The sequence below is a fragment of the Acanthopagrus latus genome, chromosome 15 (genome assembly GCF_904848185.1).
Source record: "Acanthopagrus latus isolate v.2019 chromosome 15, fAcaLat1.1, whole genome shotgun sequence".
Classification (NCBI taxonomy): domain Eukaryota; kingdom Metazoa; phylum Chordata; class Actinopteri; order Spariformes; family Sparidae; genus Acanthopagrus; species Acanthopagrus latus.
In genome coordinates, this window is record NC_051053.1 from 20,096,204 (window position 1) to 20,115,564 (window position 19,361).

Here is a 19,361-nt window from a genome sequence, read left to right on the forward strand (position 1 = left end):
CTGATGAAACAAGATGCCACTGCGCCCGTCTGGACACCTGACAAAACCCAAAGCAGATGGCGGAGATCAACCCGGGATGCGTTTTGCCTTGAGTACTGAGCTGGCCAAAGGAAAACATTTCAGGTGCCAATAACCTGAATCTGATGTTTTAAATACATCTCTGGACAGTAGAAAAGTATTTTATACAACGAAACATTCACTGAGCCTTCACTGCACGGCCAAAGAGAGGAGCTTTGTTTACCGTTCAGATCAGCAGCGCTGCAGGTGACCCCAGGCAGAGTTCAAGCAAAGTCAGCTGAGGATTTGCATCTTCTCTAGCTCTAACTATCCTAACCTGGAAGCCATTAGTAACCCTTTCTCCTTATATATCATGTTTGCTAATAATGGCATGTGGAATCAGAGGAACGTGTAGGAGTTAATGCATGCAGCTCTCCTTCAGCACACTTCAGGTTTAAAATTCAATCATTCACCTCCTGACAAGCAGTTCATGAGAGACGAATTGCTATATTCATGATTGAACACCTGTAAACGCAAAAAAAAAAAAAAAAATCACAACACTTCTCTGTGTTATCGCCTCACGACTGGCAGCTGGAAGTGGGGTTACACTCACAATAACCACACGGTCAAACCCTGTTGAATAACCACGTATTGTACTGTTTCCAGCGCGATTTGAAGAAGAAACTTGCCCGACCTTGGCAGCGTTGGAGACAAAATACCCAACATAAAGGCGAGCTGAGTGGCTTGTTCTAGCCCAGCCAACACGTCGCAGTCCGACACTTAATCTTCAAACACAGAATAAACACTGATGGTTTTCCAACTCAAATACAGGCCAGTGGACAAAAGGTTGTTAAAAAAATATGGTTGTGGATCAAAGACACGCAAACACACTTACAAACTGTACTCTTAAAACGTATGGCAAATGAATAGTCATTTATAAATCTTGGTTGGTCAGTATTTTAGGAATGGTACGATTCAAACGAATAGGTCAAGACTACAAAGTCAATACAGCGAGGATTGTGATTTTAGAAATAGATTGTAAAGAATCAGGAGTTAATGACATTTTTATTTTTTATTTTTTTTCTATAATTTGAATCAGAGAAGCCTGGATTTGTGCAGAAAATACAAAACCTTGAGGACAGTTTGTTGAACAGTATTGAAAGAAAAGCTTCCTGCTTCTAAATGACTGCTTGAGAAACAGGAAAATTGTTGTAACGAGTTCAATGTTTCGTATTCTGTTCGCTCCCCTTTTCTCGTTGCCAGGACACTAAGACATTTTATATTTCCTATACATAGTGGAAAACCTTTTTGCACTGGCCTGTAATGTCACTTGCCTTGAAAGACACAGCAAACTTAGGCCCGATGTAGTGACATTTCTGTAGGCCACCATATGTATCTCTGTTACTTAGTGAAGACGATTTCTGTGCCAGCGCAGACAGAGGGAGCTAAAAAGGTAAGGATATGAACAGAATATGAATATATGTCAGAATCGTCATACTTATTGCTTTTGGAGCGCACTTTCATCTGGAGATCACTGGAGGGGTTAGAGAGAATCCCTCAGAGACGGGGCTCTGCTGGATGTAATACGATCTTGTTGATATCCTGACGTGTCCGGTATTTCTTTTCCTCGAAACCTTAAAGGAAATATACACTATAGACACACGTATGCAACATACACGCAATCTTCTTTTTTTAATAGATTTAAGTTATAAATCTATCATAATCTGAATGTTCACTTAGTGTAAATGCTCGAATGTGAATTGAAAACTGAAGCACTTACGTACGAGTAAATCAGTGCACAGATTGTGAATATGCCGAGGCTTTCAAGTTTCATTAATGACGTGCTGCTTTGATGTTTCCATGTACTTCAATGAATTGTGCACACACACACACACACACACACACACACACACACACACACACACACACACACTGCTGTAGACATCGTTTCTTCTCACAAGTTTGCATTTAATCTCGCCAATTATGTTTCTTTATCACTCCTTACACAATTAGCATGAGGCATCTTGGGGGATAAGAAATAAGCAACGCTTCACATTCAGCGCAGCCCCCCGAATGCTCTTGTGAATATGTTAATGTATTAGAAGTGGCGGAGGTTTGCTAATTCATCAAAGCTTCATTAATACCTCTGTGTGACTGCTGTCACGGAGTGTGCCCGCTCCCCACTACAGATCTTGAGGGAGAAAATGTAAATATGCTAATATCTGAGAGGAGAATGGTGATCACGGTGCCTCGGAGAGTCAAGTGCTCATGAGCACAAGAGAAACACACTGAAGTTGCCATGGCGACTGGAAGTTGACATGAAGTCGGATCAAAAAGCCGCAGGAATTATTATTTTTATTTTTACATCACGGCAATGTGGGTACAATAGAAATGTTTGTAAAAAGGGCGATTGGTGATTTTAGTGACATTTGGGTTTTGTGAAAATAGGTGAATTCCCTCTGCAGGTGATCGGCTGTGGTTCTGTGGCGGTTGCTATTTACCACAGAGACCCGTTCTTTTATTCTGCCCACTTCTCAATTTTTCATCTGTGTTTCATAGTTCGTTCAGCTCCATTATTTTCTACCCTCTCCTCTACTCTGCCCCTCTCTCTGCACTCATTCATTCCTCCTACACCTATGCACATGGATAAACAAGGAGACACACAATGTGCAATAAACAGATGTAAAATGACTACAAGGACAGAAAACGCGACAGTGAGAATGAAAAATGACAATAGTAGCAACACAGAGATGTCAAAAAGAGACGCAAACAACTACAAAGAGTCAGAGGGAACTGAAAAAATCTGTTCACGGCAAAGAAAGATGGCACACAGACACAAACTGACCACAAAGATACCCAAATTACTACAGACATGAAATGATGTCAATAACACATTACAAAGTTAAAACAACTACCAGGAGGTAAAGATCAACAAGAAAGACACAAAATGGTCACAAAGAAATGCAAAATCACTACAAAGAGCTGTAAAATGGTGACGGTGCAGAAAACATGAGGATGAGAAAGAAAAACATCATCAAAGAGTCAAAGGTCAACAACAAAGAGACAAAAAAATATGTAAACAACTACGAAGAGACACAAGCGACCCCAAAGACATCCCAGATGACTACAACATGACCACGATTACAACTACAAAGTTAAAATAACTTCAGAAGAATGAATACTGACAGCGTGGAGATACAAAGCAGTCTATTACATACACAGATATCTACAAAGAGATGTAAAAGGGCCTTTAGGAGACACAAAACAACCACAAAGTGACACATAATGACACACAGCCACACAAAGAGACAAAGAGCAACAACTAAGAGACACAAAACAGTTGAACAGAAGTGTGAAGAACTAAAGAGAGAATCAAGCAAGGATAAAATACTACAAAGAGATGCAAAACAGCCACAAAGACACAAGAATAAACATATTTTACAGAGCCAGCCAAGAGATCTTCACAACTTTAATCATACATTTCGATGGGCAGCTTTTTGTAGATTCGAAATTTAAGTTTTGATTCTATCTCTCTTGGACTCTCTTCAGATGTCTACCTGTTTCACCTCAATTTCACTCCACGCAACAAACGTCACAGGCTGGAATCAAACCTCCGGAAAACTAGAAATCTCTTCACAGCGCAACTTTATACTTGTTTTAGTAAAATTGTTCTATGTCGCTCTCCTCGCCGCACTATCGTTATGGCCTGCTTAGGTTTGGTAACAGAAATAACTCGTTTATGTTTGGACAACATCAGTGTTTGGCTTAAAATACCAGTTCTAGTCCCCTCGACCACTGATGGAGAGCCTCCCCAGGTGTCCTTAAATATATCCACTGATGTGACTCGAATTGCAGTCGGCCATTTAGCAGCCTGGTTGCAGCCCTCCTGTCCTCATTTACTGTCAGATTTATTGAATTTGATGTGTTGCTCAGTGTGAGAATGGTGGCAAAGAGAGGCAAAACAGGTAGAAAGACAAAAGCAGCTGTAAGGAGACACAGAATGAATACAAACAACTTTTTCAGTCTGGCTGTCTCTCTTCTATGTAGGGGTGTAGGGCGTCTTTTACATGTCTGTGCCTTGGAGCCCATTTCCTCATAATCTGTCCGTGCTGATTTATTCCTTTACAAGGTCAGATGGGGACGAGGGAAAAATGTCCCAATATGCATTGGGCAGATTAAAAAGAGGCACCTTTGTCAGGCAGACAGTTCATCAAAGGAGTAATATAGCTCGACCATATTCATAACTTTAATTTCAAGTTCTTAATTCACCTGACGAACAGTAAAGGACATAAGTGCATTAGCAAAAGTCACCCTAAATCACACATCCAGTTCTGGCGACGCTCGACTCCCTGAGTAACATATTCTGTCACGAGTCAGTTATCACTTCTGCGGTCTACTCTCAGGCCAGAGTCATTTCTCACACTCTGAACAAGATGCATATGTAATTGACAGTGTCCGCAGTTTGGGTACTGAATTTCTGGGCTCGTGTTTCCTCCCGTCCGGACAGTTGCCATCACCTCTCGCGTTCATTCATTTTGGCCATGAGAGGATGCGGCGTCTTCTGTCAGCCTCTGTGTCGCCTCGTCCCTGACATCCAACTGCTCTCTGCTCCCGTCACGATGGGGGAAACTTCACTCGAGTCACGAACCTTTTAGAGGGCCATAAAGTGGATTTTTTTTTTTTTAAGCTTTCAGCTGTCCCATTTCTACGTCCTTGGGTTGTATCAGTGAGCATTTGTTAAATCACTTACATAAAACGATGCGCATTTAGGTACAAAAGCTTGACACATTTTATGAGTTACCAAAGTCACTCTCCCATTAATTGTCAACGGTTCAGCTCCGAGGCTATATATCTTGAAGACACCTAAATTAGATTTTTGGCTCTCTGGGTACTGCCTTTGGGAGATAGTCATTCATTCTCACCAACACTGATTAAAACGCTTTAAGCAATTGAAATACCTGTACTGAATGTGAATCCTGAAAAAGAGGAGTAAGGCTGAAACACCTTAACATTAAATATGAAGCGAATTCTCACCATCGTTATTATTATTATTATTATTATTATAAGGATTATTGTTATATATAGGAAGCCTTTCCAAGTTGCAGTCTATACCTGCTTTAATGACGTAGCATAAATTAAATATTTCCTTTCTATTGCGTTCAGTTGCGTTCGTTCTCTCGGTGCTTGCGGGACAGTGGCCTCCTGGAGGTGTTGAAGTGAAGGGAAACAGAATGGGTGGTGTCAGCTGGCACGCCAGCTCTGCAGGCCAGTTGATGGATGGAGCAGAGAGGCCGGGTGAGGTCTGCCTCCTGTGCGGCGGCTACACCAAGCTACAAGAGTGACAAGCACTGCTGCCTGCTGCCAGGGAACGTGAGAGGGAGAAAGAGATGCTACACAGGGTGGCAGGAGGGTTAAGAGAAGGAGACAGGAACACAGAGACAGGGCACAAATAAATAAAAGGGATTCAAAGGCAGAGAGAGCAAATAAAGGACAGGGAGAGATGGATGTACAGAGGAAAGGTCAAAGATGAGAGAGAGATGGGGAGCTAGAAGGGGCTTCTCCAACATAATAAAGCACCTCTGTATGAAACAGTAATGGGTGAAATCTAATGGAAGAGATGGCAGTGAAGAGAGACAAAAGAGATGAGTGCTGAGAGACTGGAGCTGAGTGTGGTACCAGACAGACACGACCTACTGAAGAAGGCAGGAATTTTTAATGCCAGTCGGGAAAAGATGGCTTTTGTTGTAAGAGATAATTAAGGGATGGATTGTAAATGCAACCCGTGGTTGCACATCTAATGTGGAAAAGATGAAAACTTGTTCACAAGTGGATCATGCACTTCTCCCACTGTGACAGTAATGAACTCTTTCTAGGAAAGCAGACTGCACCTCCATCCTGCAAGCACCAGATTGCACCTTGTTATCATCGCTCTCTTCAAACTCAAACAGCGCGCCTCCAAAACCCACCGCAAGATCATCTTAGAGTAGTGAACACACGCATCATTTGTAATCAATATTTGGACAAAGTTCTTTTAAATATTGGTTTGTGACAATCATGGTCTTTCTCGCCGCAAAATGCTTTCTTATTTTGGATTTACTTTTGTGCAGAAAAAAAAAACATTCCAGAGCCGGGGACTCAACTTTGGCACACAGGAGATATACTATATGATACACTACCTGTCTTTGAAAATAAGTCATTCAGCTTTGTCACAAAAGCTAAGATAAAAACTCGGAGGTGTTTTAGGTCGTAGTGTCAACAGAACAAGCCTTCCACCTGTTGGACTGGTGCTGGTGTATTACTGCATTTTCTTCAAGCCTTCTTTCAAGTAGCAGCTGGTGCTCTTGACTGTCTTGCTTTTTCCTCATTCTGCCATTTTCATGCGGCATCCCTGCCACTTGAAGCATCTTGTTGTACATCCAAATGTTTATTTCAAAGGGCAGGCATGACCGGACTGCCATGACAAGCAAATATTCTGAATCTGTTTTTTGTACTCGTCGAGGGTCCATTCTGCCGTTTCAGCTGAACCGTGGCGTTTGACCCAGTCTTAGAATAACTTCAGCAAGAGTTCACCAAATCTTGCTTGATGGTTGAAATGATTTTTTTCTTCTTTCAGTAAATAATTCCTACCATCTGTCAGTCCCCAGTAGACCACAGAGGTGAGAGCAATAACAGAAAACTTTTTATTACAAGAATAAAAGAAAAAGAATAAAACTCTTGAGGCTGACAAACAATATCCGTCTCGAGGAAGGTGAGAGACTATTTGTTTAAAAGACGGTGAGGGTCTACAGCAAAGTACAGCAAAGTTAGTGCATCAGCCATGGAAAACATCTGCCAAACTGGTGTTATGACGAGGAAATATTTAATCAGTAACTCCCTCACTTCTCAGACCCCTCCTCCCCCCAAGCCACAAATCAGCCTTATACACTTTCTAGACTTTATTAACAGGATACCCTCTGACAGCCCCTCTTATGGGATAAAATGACATTTAATTGATCAGCACAGAAGGAGGATGAGAAACGATGCACACAGTGTCGTTAAATCAGCTTCCTGTGGCTGCATCTATCCGGGCGAGGCACAGCGTGGCACGGCCAGGAAGGTAGCCAAAGAGCCGCGGTGTCCGGTTTTAGGTGAGTCTGCCCAGATTTTGGCTAATTCTAAGGAGAGCGCTGTCTGTCGGGTACAGCAGGCGGGCAGACTGGAAGGAGAACGAAAATGGCGATCAGTGGTAACTCACTCAAGCGTAAATGGGAGTGTCAGAAGGACCGTGCCTTTGTGCTGGGAAGTAGTGAGCAATGTCTTGTCGATTTCCTCTGGTCTGGTTTCCATTCTGCGCGGTCCGAGGGCCGAGGCAGCCCATCTCCACAGCAGGCGTCCTCCTCCCGTCACTATCACCTCTGCGCCTTTACAAGGGGAACCATGATTGCCAGATTCACCACACCTGGGGATGGAAGCACAGCAAAGGAATAACACACCCAACTCCAGTGTAAAAAGCAAAAAAAGAACCAAGAATCACTCAATTCACGTCCCCAGTTATATATTTTCTCTGCAGAGTCACAGTTCGTTCTCAGCCCGTGACAGGTCTATCCGTTTTGTCTCCTTGCTTTTCGAACGCCCTCCTGCGCGATAGAAACTTCACACGGGTGAAACATTGACTTTGCTCTGACTCTTCACAAAATGACAAGACAGGCATAGCAGGGCTTTCAGAATGTGCATGTGAACACCATCTGAAAACTTGACAGACAAGGTTGTGGCACAGGAAACAGATTCACTTTTCTTGAGACTATGAATCGCTGATTAAAAATGGACCCTTGTGACACCTGAGCGTGCGCTGTAATAAACACATTTGCCCTTGCCAGGAATTGTGTTTTGATGCCAAGGACTCCTCCGTCTTATTGTCACAAACAATTGTGAACGGTGATTTAAAAGCGGCCCGAGCTGACATGCTATTATGGGGTGCTTTGGAGGAAGACAGCGGTGATGGCTTTTCTGGCTTGGGGGGATTCGTCGCAGTTAACACGTAAGCCTGCGGGGCGCGAGGCAAGACACATACACACAGACGCTCACATGAGCATGCGAGTCTCAAACACACTTCAGCCACATTTTCCTGACATGAAAGCTTAAGGTGACTCTTGACAGTAAGTTCTCATTTTGTGTCTGCCTCCTTTACAATTATTTTGTCAAAGTCGGAGTGTCGCAGGTTGAGAACACTGCGGAAAAAATGAGTATTTGAAGATAGTTTCCACTTTAATGTGAGGGTGACGGGGCGTGTCTACACATTTTTGAAATGCCCAACTAATACACTGCCACAGCTTTCCTCATTAGAAAAACGACCATATAGGTCGACTTTGAAAGCCGCTTATTACAACCGACACTGTTAGGCGAACGACCTCGAGTGGCCGTGGTAATTATCATGGCGGCAAAGAAAGAAGCCGGGCGAAGTATAAAGAGTGAGGGAGTCCACAGGGAGGCGGTCAGGGACGGATGGTTGGGTCAAACAAGCACAGGACTTCCAACCAGAAGATGCTGTTGGAGTCCAGTGTGAAATCAAAAGTTTACATGACATACTTTAGTTTTGTGCTTCATACTTTGAAAAGGCCAGAGATTTGCTCAGTCTTGATGTGCCATGTTTGAATTTAGATGTTACTCCTTATTATCTGCAGCATTTGCAGTTGTTATCTTACTGTAGAAAAAGTCTAAAACCACTTCCCACCTACAACGCCTCTCTGTAAAAGTCAATATTCCCTGTGTCTAGACTCTATTTATTTTCTGTGCCAATAACTTTTTTTTTCTGCTGTTTCCCCAGCTTTTGTTTTCATTTCCTAATTTTTCTCAACGATGAATCGCAACAAATCACACTCATTAACTATGCTAATTTTCTCCCATGCCCATTTTTTTTTTTCTCACACTTTTCTAAATATTTCCCGAGCAGTTGTTTCTTGGCACCTGGTGTCCCCCCATCTCTCTCTCTCTCTCTCTCTCTCTCTCTCTCTCTCTCTCTCTCTCTCTCCCTCTCTCTCTCTCTCTCTCTCTCTCTCTCTCTCCCTCCCTCTCTCTCTCTCTCTCTCTCTCTCTCTCAGACTGGTATAAAGCTGGCCATGACCTGGAAGTGTTTATCCCAGCATGACTCATTACCCCGACACAGAGAGCATGGTGTTGGTGCAGGGAAGCGTAGTGCTGGCACAAACAACATCCTTTGCATTCATGCACACAACGGAGAGGGATGGCCAAAAAACATGCACTTCTTCACTGCATCACCCCTAATTCCTTCCTCAGATCCATCACTGCCAGTTCTGTCTACACCCCCTCCCTTAGTGCTAATGAGTCAGGCCAGGTATAATTACAAAGCTCCAAAAGTACTTTCCAGCCACAGGAAAAACACACTTGCAGCCACCCAGAAGATTAAACTAGACTGGCCAGAATACAAATGAAGGGCCGCCGCGTGTTATTGGTTGAGTGGCATGATTTGGAATCAGAAGCTGGGGGAGTTTATGGAGGTGACAAACAAAGCAACACATTAGTGATAGCCAGCACTTAACCGCGAGGGGGGGGGCAGGTAGTGTTTTAGAGGACAGAGAGATTGAAACGTATCAAGATGATCTGTATTGTACAAACAGACAACGGGGTGCAGCCTGGGGATTTAATCATGTTTACCAAGTGCATTATTCTTTCGAGGAATATTGTGCTCAGTTGATGGGAGATAACTGCATGATTAAAGCAATTTTTACCTTCAGTCATGCTGCAGCTTGAACATGTTGGGAAGCTATGATAGATTCTTATCAAAGTTCACACTCAGTATACTTACTGCACATCCCGTGCTTTGCTGTGATATGTGTTATTTGTCAAAACAGTAACCAAGGTCAGTGGATACAGACAAGCTCAAGCCAGAAACTCTTAATGCAGTGCATGAGTGTAAAAAATGCCAGCTTTCCCTTTCCTTTTCAAGCTATGCTCCCTAATATGTCCCCCTAAAACATGGCATTTTGCAGATATTTCTCCATAACAGCTCACAGTTTCTCTCTAATGGGCTAAGTGTTATTACCATGAAGCCCAGAACATACTGCACAGCACACAGAGAAAAAAAAAGAAAAAACATTGTGCTGAATGAATTTTACAAAAAAAAAAAAGAAAATCCAACCTTGAGCCATATGGATGTCTTGAAACTCGACCGTCAACTGTCGGAGGGCCCCCGGGGGGATTCAACCTGGCGCGTAGGAGGGCACCTGGGAATTTAAGTTATTTGATGCTGAAATATAGAAAGGCGGAGGGGCACTCCTGCAGCTAAGTATTGCAAGTCCATGACACTGGGATGACTTGCAAGAAAGGAATTATGAAGATAATAGCCACGATCTGAGCTGCAGAGGTCAAGATATCCTGAGCCTTTAAGTCGCGAGTATGGATCAAACTGGATCCTACATTTCCCATAGTTCAGTTCAAAAGCACCATGTGTTACACCATCCCTTGTAACACAGGCTCTTTCTCATGAAAGCCAAAGCCAAACCCTGGTTTCTGTCGTCAGGTTTATTTTCTCAGACCTGACAAAGCTATGACTACTAAACTGATACTGATGACAGTAAATAAAATATATTTTTGAATAACCAAATGACAACAAAATAGTCCAACACAGCCCCAGCTTCTAGGCTGAGCTTCAGGTCTGCCCACATCGACTAAAACTCATTAATATAAAAACACACATCCATGTACATGATTTAACACCGAGTCGTCCCCCTGGTGTTTGCAGTGTTGCTGGTTACTGAGATGGAGTCTTCAGCGTGCCGCAACCTCCAGTGATCATCTGTTGAAGGCTGGAGGTGAAGAGGTGTGCAGGGTTTATCTCGCTTACCGTCCTCTGGCGTCACTCCCCCCCTGGCTTAACACTCCCACCTCTGGACCCCCGTCCTCTCCCTCTGACCCTCTCGGCAGCTCCTCTATTCCATTTTCCTCCCAATAACTGCGTGACAAATTGAGCCTGCCAGAAAACGATCTATCATTGTCCTACATCTCATCCTCCTCTGCCCTCTGTTCCCTCCTCTTCTCTCTCTTTCACTTTGTCTCTCTTTCCCCTTCTGTCCCCGTTACAGGACATTCCCTCTTTTTTCCTCTTTGTGTTTTTCCCCCTCTTAATGGTTTCATGTTTTTCTCTACATGGGCACTTTATCTTTTTCCTGCCCTTGCTTTTTTCCCCCCATAACCTCATCTCATTTTGCCTCCTCTCTTATTGCGCTGTATACTTCTGTCTACGTCTCCATTTCTCTTCCTCCGTTCATTTCCTCCCCTCCTCTAAAAACTTGTTTTGATCTGTAATATGAGCTCTGTTTGTTCTGTCATCTCTCTGTTTGTGTTACAGACATATACATTATGGTATGGATTCACACAATCCGAACGCATCTTCCACCCCCCCGCAGAAATTTATTAACTATAATGTGTACAGTACACACAATAATAGACCCTAATATTTGTAGCAGATGTTGTTGTAATATAAATGTAATTTTTTATCCTCGATACACACCAACAAGTAATTTCCAATTCCCATCCCTGGCCCGAGGCGAACAATTTAGTTTGTGTGACTAAACTCGGCGAACTTTGTGTGATTTTTTTTCCTCCATAATAAGCCAAGTCTTATTACAGCGGAGCGTCAGAGGTACTGCGGCGCATACAGAGAAAACATTAATTGCTTGGCGTGATGAATAAACGCCACAGTTTGACAGGTAAATGATCGATGGCTCCGTCCCTGTCCACGATCAATTAACGGCACCTCCCGGGCGCCGGCGAGAAACTCAGCCACGTTCCGCGGCCGTGAGTTTGAAAATTATTCAGAAGGCGTTGGCCTTTGCATACAATATGTTCCCTCTGACGGCAGAGCACTTTGTAACAAAGTAGTTTAGTCTAAATAAAGCCACCTCTTTAGGTACATATTTCATGGGAGGGAGGAATAATCAAGAGAAATGGTTGTATATCCAAACTCTGGTATTAAAAGTGAAACCAGGGCAGTTGGCAAGCTCTTTACTTGATGGATTGTTATTACTTTCACAAGTATGAATCATCTGCTGAAGTTAAAGAGCTTTTCATAAATAATTTGCCTTTTCATAAGTAATGCCCGAGAATTAAAAGCGCGCTGTATTTGAGGTGACGGCTTATCCCGTCACATTCATCAACGTCGGAGGACTTTCTAAAAATGTGGTAAAGGGCCTTCAAAGGGTAAATAACTTGAACACTGCGCGACTGATGATGATGGCGGTGGTAGTAAAAGTGATTATCGCGATGACGAGGAGGAAAGCGAGGAAAACAACAATACAATATTGGCACCGCTGGCCTGAAATTGATCGCCTCCTCGCTTCCGTGATCACTCTAACCTTTTATGCCTCTGCTCAGTCAGGAAATACGGTCCGGTGTACGGAACAGAGTCCCTGCACAGTTTATGTATGTCGGCGGCAGCACCCAAAACGCAGCCTCGACAGAGGGTGATAAACTTTGATTGATGTTTGCGATTATGCATCATGCTTAGCATTATTGAAACAGTAAACCTCGTGGGGCAATTTTTATTTCTTCAGGAGGGATAGCGGTTAATCTCATAAAAGGCAGCCGGTGAAGTCGATCTCATTTATCTGGTGACCTCTAGAGTTGTACACGAGTGTCAGAATGTGTTCTCTCAGAGCCCGATGTTCTGCTTTGGTTCTCAGTAAGTGAGCCAACAGCAGGAGCGGAGCATAAAGGCCAGCTGGTTAGAACGTGTTGAGAGCTTCGTCGTGTGTCAAGTGCTGAGCGATCGTGATTAATTTGAAAGATATTGTGATTGCAACATGAGTCGTAATTTTAAGTGGTAAATTAAAAATGTAGCTTTTTTACTCGCATGCGGTTATCGGACTGTAGTATTTGATCGGCCATGTGCTGTTTTTGTTTTCTCCTGACTCAAAATATGAATGAATTAATAGTTTTATTTCAGTTACTTACATTACAAGAAGCAAACCATACTTGTTTCTTATAGATTATAACCAAACAAAAAAAAAGTAATGGACTTAATCCCAAAGTTGTTGGGTTTTTTTGCCGATCCTTTACCATCCAAAACATTGCCATATATTGTAATCCTCTGTTATTTTACATTTTAATCATTTCACATTTGTATGCCTTATTCAAACTCTACAGATAGTTACACAGTTTCAACTCATCACCAAGACCACCATTTGTTCTTACTTCTTACTGCATGTTTAAAAAAGATGCAAACATCTCCTGAATAACAATTTCCTTCCCTTAATTGAAAAAATCATTAGCAGACTGGAGGGCTTTTCATGTTCATGACACGGTAAAAAAGTATTTCCAGTGTCACAAAATCTTGACATTTAAAGGTGCAGCACAAGTTTGAGAAATTGATTTGCAGAAATATAAGCATGTTTAGCTCAAAACACGAATGTACTCAGATGTTAACTGCTAATCCATGTGTCAAGAGCACTGTTGCATAGTGCGCCTTTCATGTTTCACTCGGGACAGAAACAAAACAGGGATGATGTGATTTTTGCTGGGGTCTGTGCCAAACAAGCACGCTCCTTCACATCTGGAGACAGATCACAACCACGACGCTTTGACCTTTTCAGAAATACAGATGCAGCTCCTTCGATCTGCTTGTTACAGCCATACGGATGGATGGAAGTGCGAATGGATGGATGTGCAGCCACATCTCTATTAACTTAATCGTTTTTTTGCGTTTTAGAGACATCCTAAATCTAAGTTTCAGCAAATCACCTGTGGAGTTCACATTCCTGTTAAATTGGAACAGTCAAAAGTACAGTTACTTTGTCTGTATATGTTAATAGCTTTATCACTCTGTGTATTAGTCTCCCTGCAGCGTAATATGAGATGCAATTATACCAAAAACCCCGCAATAATGCTGGAAAGTTCTGTCTCTGTGAAATTGTTGCTGTGGGCTCAGGATTATTGCCCAACTCCCAAGTGGCGGACTCAAAATACAGTAAGAGTTATAAGGGTAATTGCAAAGCCAACCACTTGGAAAACAAGTACTGTGTTGGTACCCAGCACACAGCCGATCACAGTCCAAAAGCTCTGCAGAGAGAGTGTTCAATTAAAACACAGCCTCTGTGGATGGAATATAAATCTAAAGTCCAGTTCAGGTGTCCTACTACCCTTTCCTCACCTGTTTCACTCACTTTCCTTATTTTACACAAATATGTATGAGTTGGTGTTCAACATGTGCACATGCATATTCATACGTTCCTTTGAAGTGTCATTTGCAGGACCGTGTTATCGCCCACATTCGAAAGATATGCCCATACCCCGTATCTCATTTATGCCTGTATGCGAGGAGATGCGGCTGGCGGTAGTCATCTGTCTTTTTTCACTGTCCACACCAACGTGCACAAAAGTGAGATCTTCTAAAAATATATTTGCTGCATAAATTATTTTTATGTAGGTATTTTTCAGTATGTTTCCCATATACCACTTGGATTATGTCTTGGGGAAATTACCAGAACAGCTTGTTATTGCAGCTGTTTCTGATTTGTTTGTTCGCCTCGGGTCTCTTGGTTATGAAAAAACATGCAGGGAAACAAAGACGAAACTCTTCCAATTTAGATGCTTACATAGAAAAACATTCACAGTTACAGTGGAAGTTTAAGACAACATGTTGATGATAGGAATATAGCTTCCCACATATCGATAACAGTCAGCATCTTGGATTCCCAGTCGTTCAGTGAAGCAGTTCTTTTTGCTAAAGGTCATCATTCCTACAAAGTCTGTGGGAGTTTCATAGAGCTGTGAGTGCTTCTGTAATTTCATTAGTGGATTTACTTTGCACTGAGAGCGCTGAATGAAATCCTGAACTGATTTTGATGCATAAACCCAAAGAGCAGTCTGGAGAGAATCGCTGTAAATGCTAATGTGTAAATGTGCACAGGGGACATATTTTGATCTCGGATTTTCACACTGTGCCAAGACTGTTGCTAGATACTTTGTGCCAGCACTTACTGGTGATCTCACATTTAATTTTAAGCATAGTTAGAGCTGAAGCATTTGCAACATTATCATTCCAGTGAGCCTTCAGTCAAACTCAAATTTGACCCGTGTTAGAAATGTTATACATGGATCTGTGAATCCATTTTTTCTTCACCTTTTCCTTCCATCCATCTGCCCTTCCAAACTCTTGTTCACTTTCCCTCCGGAGAGGACTCCCTACATGCAGGGCACACTCACTGGCAAAACATCACAGGTTTGTGGGGTGCTACATTCAACCCTCAGCATTGTAACTGTGGCTGTAATTTTTAACTCAAGCAGACTAAACTGTTCAGAGGTCTGCCAGCATTGCTGGAAAATAGACATTTGCTGTCTCATTGTAGTAATAATCAGGACACCCCCACAGAGCACAAAATGCAATCATAGCTACAACGGAGAGCTGGTGAAATGTAGTTATTATCCAAAACCACACCGACTGGGTGGCATTTAAGAACAACCACAGAGTAAAAGTAAAGGATTTCCTGCCCTTTATACTTTCAAGAGAAGAAAAACTCCAACAAACTGGATTATAAGTTAGAATTCAACCTCACATGTCCTTCTTTTTTTTTCTTCCTTCGCTTAATTTTATCCTTTTATCTCCTGCTCTTATAGCGGTCGTGGTGCAGTGATTGACCTAATTGCTAACTTGGAGTCTAACTGGCCGATTTGTTACTTAGCAGTTTGCCTCCCACACGGAGAGGCTCATGAACGCAGCTAGATTTGGACCAAGAGTGGTATTATTGCCTCAGTGATGTCCGCTGCGAAGCTCCTCTTGGTTACATCAAAAGTCCTCTCATAGTAATTTGTTTCTGCAGGTAATTACCTTTTAGTCTATCTCGCTGGTCAAGTTTGTCCCATTTTTCATCCATTTGACAAACCTACACCCACCTAATGTTCAGAATCTCCTCAAGTCTGCTGTTGTTTTTATATAATGCAGATCCAAACACTTGTGTGGCGTGTAAAGAGAATATTGCAGCTTCCTTTGTTGTATAGATTATGTGTAATTATTTCCACCCAATTAGAGTGAAACCTGATTTGAAAGGCTTCAGAGATAACTGTCGTAATGTTTTATTAAAACAGCTCTTGCAAGTGGCACTTTGCTATTACAGCTGATCTCAAGAGGTTTATATAATGTTCTTTTCATATCGCTCGATAAGTGTTGGTAACATGGACTTTGAATTTGCTAGAATACTAAATAAAAATGAAAAGAATAAAAAATGCACTTAGTGAATGGAGCGGGGCATCGTGGCAGGGTTACGCAGGATGCGAGGCAAACATTAAAAAGATGCTGGAGATGCATATTAATCACAATTTACGCCGTTCTCCCCCAGCTTAGAGAAGACCAGCGAAGCATGCCGCTAAGCCCTGATGAGAGACGCCTCTGAGGGGAAGGGTTACAGCAGTGCCCCAGGCCTTCAGGGTATGTTGCGGGGGGTGGTGGAGGATGGTGGAGGATAGATGGATGAAGAGGAGGTAGTCTACTGTCCAGGACGCCCCTGTAGAATCTCCTCCAGATCCTCCTTTCAAGCAGGCCTTTTCAGCCCTCTATTCAAAAAGCAGTAATTGCATCATTTTTCAAGGCCCTTGCCTCTGTCTAGCTGTGAGGCTGGCCCCATTAATCAAACTAATGGAGAAGTAAGTGATTTCAAAATATAGGCTTTGATCATGCACCGTCTATCCTCTTCCACAGCTCCGCCTTCTTCTCAGCTTTGGGAACTCCTCTCCTCCCACCCTCCCACGCTTCTCTTTGCTCGCCGCCCTCCCTCTGCACTTCACTACATACTGTACGGAGCTGGAGCTGCACGGGTGAAAAATGTATTTCCATATCACGTTCTTTTTAGCCTTTCCCTTAATGCACGTAAGAGCTTTCTGTCTCTGCGTGTTCTGGCGGTTGCGGCGGCTCTCCGGCTTGATGGGAGTTGGTTTCCAGTATTGCGCAGGACCGCACGCTGCGTCTATGAGGTTGTAGAAAAATGGTCGCTCTAAAAGCGTTGTGGTCTATTAAGAGGCAGTATGTTCTAAAGAATCACACTTCAAGACACATTTATTGATCTTGATGAGGCAGATTAAATTAAAGCGCTCCTCAGGTGTATTGGAAAGCTCGCCAGCTATAAAGCAACAAAACCATTACCTGGGGCTACCACCAGAACACGCCGGCAAAATTGGATTCCTCGCGAGCTTGGGCGCAAACCGCTGCTCGGAGAACTTAGTATCTTTAAGACAACCGCAGCGGTCTCAGGGGAATCCAAAACAACGCGCTCAAATGCTTTGTTTACAGCACATTTGACTAATTTTCTGTTTGCATATCTGCAGCATAGTCAGACTTTGCGCTAATTGCCCCAGAGGGTTGTTTACTGGGACATTTTGTCTATGAAGCCACTATAAAGTGCTCACGCCCCCTAAACAAATATCATACATGCTCTGTGCACATGCTCTCCACAGCCCCATAGTTGTAAGCACAATGCTGATTAAGCAAACGGCACCAAAAAGACATTTCATAAAACAAATAACACAGCTCTTAATTTGCTGCGAGATGTGGTTGGCAGAGCGCCATCGCCGCCTCCTCCGCCTCCTCCTCCACTCCTTTTTCCTCCGCAGCCTCCTTCACTGTCGACAGAGCCGATTGGAATTAGCATTATGTCAAAACTTAAACTTTCGCACTCCCACTCTCCGCAACACCGCTCCGTTCCCATCGTGTTCCGAGAAAAGGCCGCGGCTCACCCTGCGCTGAGGTAATTAGGATGAGGTTCACGTTCATCTTTGGCCCGGCTAACCTCCCGCTGTTACCCCTCTCGCTTGCTTGTTTCTGTTTTTTCCTTTGTTATTTCCCTGCCCACTTATCTTGCTTACTTGTGCCTAATCAGGAGGAGTTTGACGCACAGAGTCTGTCTGCTTACCTTGACCCGTTACACTTACCAGCATGAAGGAGTCCGCGATTTCTCAGAAGAGGTAAAGAGCATCAGTGCATACCCACCGGGCGCTTCTGGTGATTTATACAAAGAGCTCTATTTAGTGATGTTTTTTTAGGAGAAAACAAAGCATTAACAGCATGTACCCGATGTACCTTTTAGACATTTGTTACGGCCTGTCCTCCTGAATCATCTTTTCTCTTTAGTCTCAGCCCGCATTCTCAAAATATTCCTGTTTACTCGACTGGAGATAAAAGGCAGTGGGAACTCACACTTTTCTATATTTGAAGAGAGACTGTCACCAGCCTGCAGTAAATGTTTCAACACACATTTTACCCAATAAACTCACTGTCTGTTTCCCTACCTTTATTCACTCTGTTTGAGCCCGAATGGCCACTTTCAGGAGCTCTTTGCCTCTTAGTCACACACATCCACTGTACAATGGGGAGCTGCCCGGCACACACTACAGTCTCAAACCACTGGCCAGAGAGCACTTTTGTAAGTGCAATGCTTAAAGGCACTTCAAACACAGTTATTAAGGAAGGGGGGAAAGTGTTAAAATTCACAACACGTCAGGACAGGCACACCTGTTATTTTCCAGAGAGCGATGGCAGTAAGGTGGTTATCTGCACAGGTGGACAGCACCTGTCTTATTTTCAAGTGTTGATGTTCCAGAAAATCAGCGTTTTTTTTTTTTTCAAACTCTCTCCCTCGCTTGGCACGTCCCAGCCTCCTTCAGTCTTGGCAGGCGATAACGCGTCTTCTTCTGTGGCCTTGTCCGTCACTGGGGACAAGGAAAGGCTCATTGTTGGGGAAGAATAATAAATGCGCGCTTGACCCATAAGTCAGCTTCATAGAGATGAAAACTAAACCAGCTCTTTTAGTTGACAAATCTGGGAAATAACACGCAGATGTTCCCGCATTCCAGGGTGGCAAACCCACATTCAGCTTCTTCGCCGTCGTGATTAATTTGCTGTGTGGTTCTGTTAATGTGCTACAGGTTTCAAATGACGCTTCGCTGTAGTGTGTTTGTCCCTGTGCAGTCATCCCCCTCCGCTGCAGGAAGTGGATGTAAACAAACTCAGTTCTCTAATTGTAAGGACAGCAACAATGAAAAGCACTCCAAGGGAAATGTACCAGACCTGAAGCAGTGATGTTTGGTTATTGGTTCTACATAATGCATAATGCATCCTGCACAATCTGTCTACACTGGATAAGTTCCAGACAAACATCTACAGTGAGTTCAAGGTATCCTCTTCCAGAGCTGAAAGCCCTGTTTTTCAGTGTGTTTTGCAGTTAGAGTTGAAAACACACAGACAGAACGTGTGCACATACTGTGCGGCTGGAGAACTTTTTTAACAATATCTTTAACAACACACTCTAAATGAACGAAAAACGGCATTTGAGCCTCGTGTGTATTTAGCGGTACTGAAGTGGAAACCTTTCACACTGCCCCCT

The 19,361-nt window shown here is 43.1% G+C and overlaps 1 protein-coding gene and 1 long non-coding RNA gene across 5 annotated transcripts in view; one reads left to right on the plus strand and one right to left on the minus strand.

The window, feature by feature from the left end:
* The window catches only part of grid1a (glutamate receptor, ionotropic, delta 1a), a 293,479-nt gene that overhangs the window by 214,193 nt on the left and 59,925 nt on the right, over positions 1–19,361 (plus strand). The window lies entirely within an intron of this gene.
* Positions 6,920–17,977, minus strand: LOC119034049. Its single transcript, XR_005079461.1, has 2 exons — positions 17,911–17,977; positions 6,920–7,435 (listed from the first exon to the last, which is right to left on the minus strand). It is a non-coding gene; the product is annotated as an uncharacterized LOC119034049 (long non-coding RNA).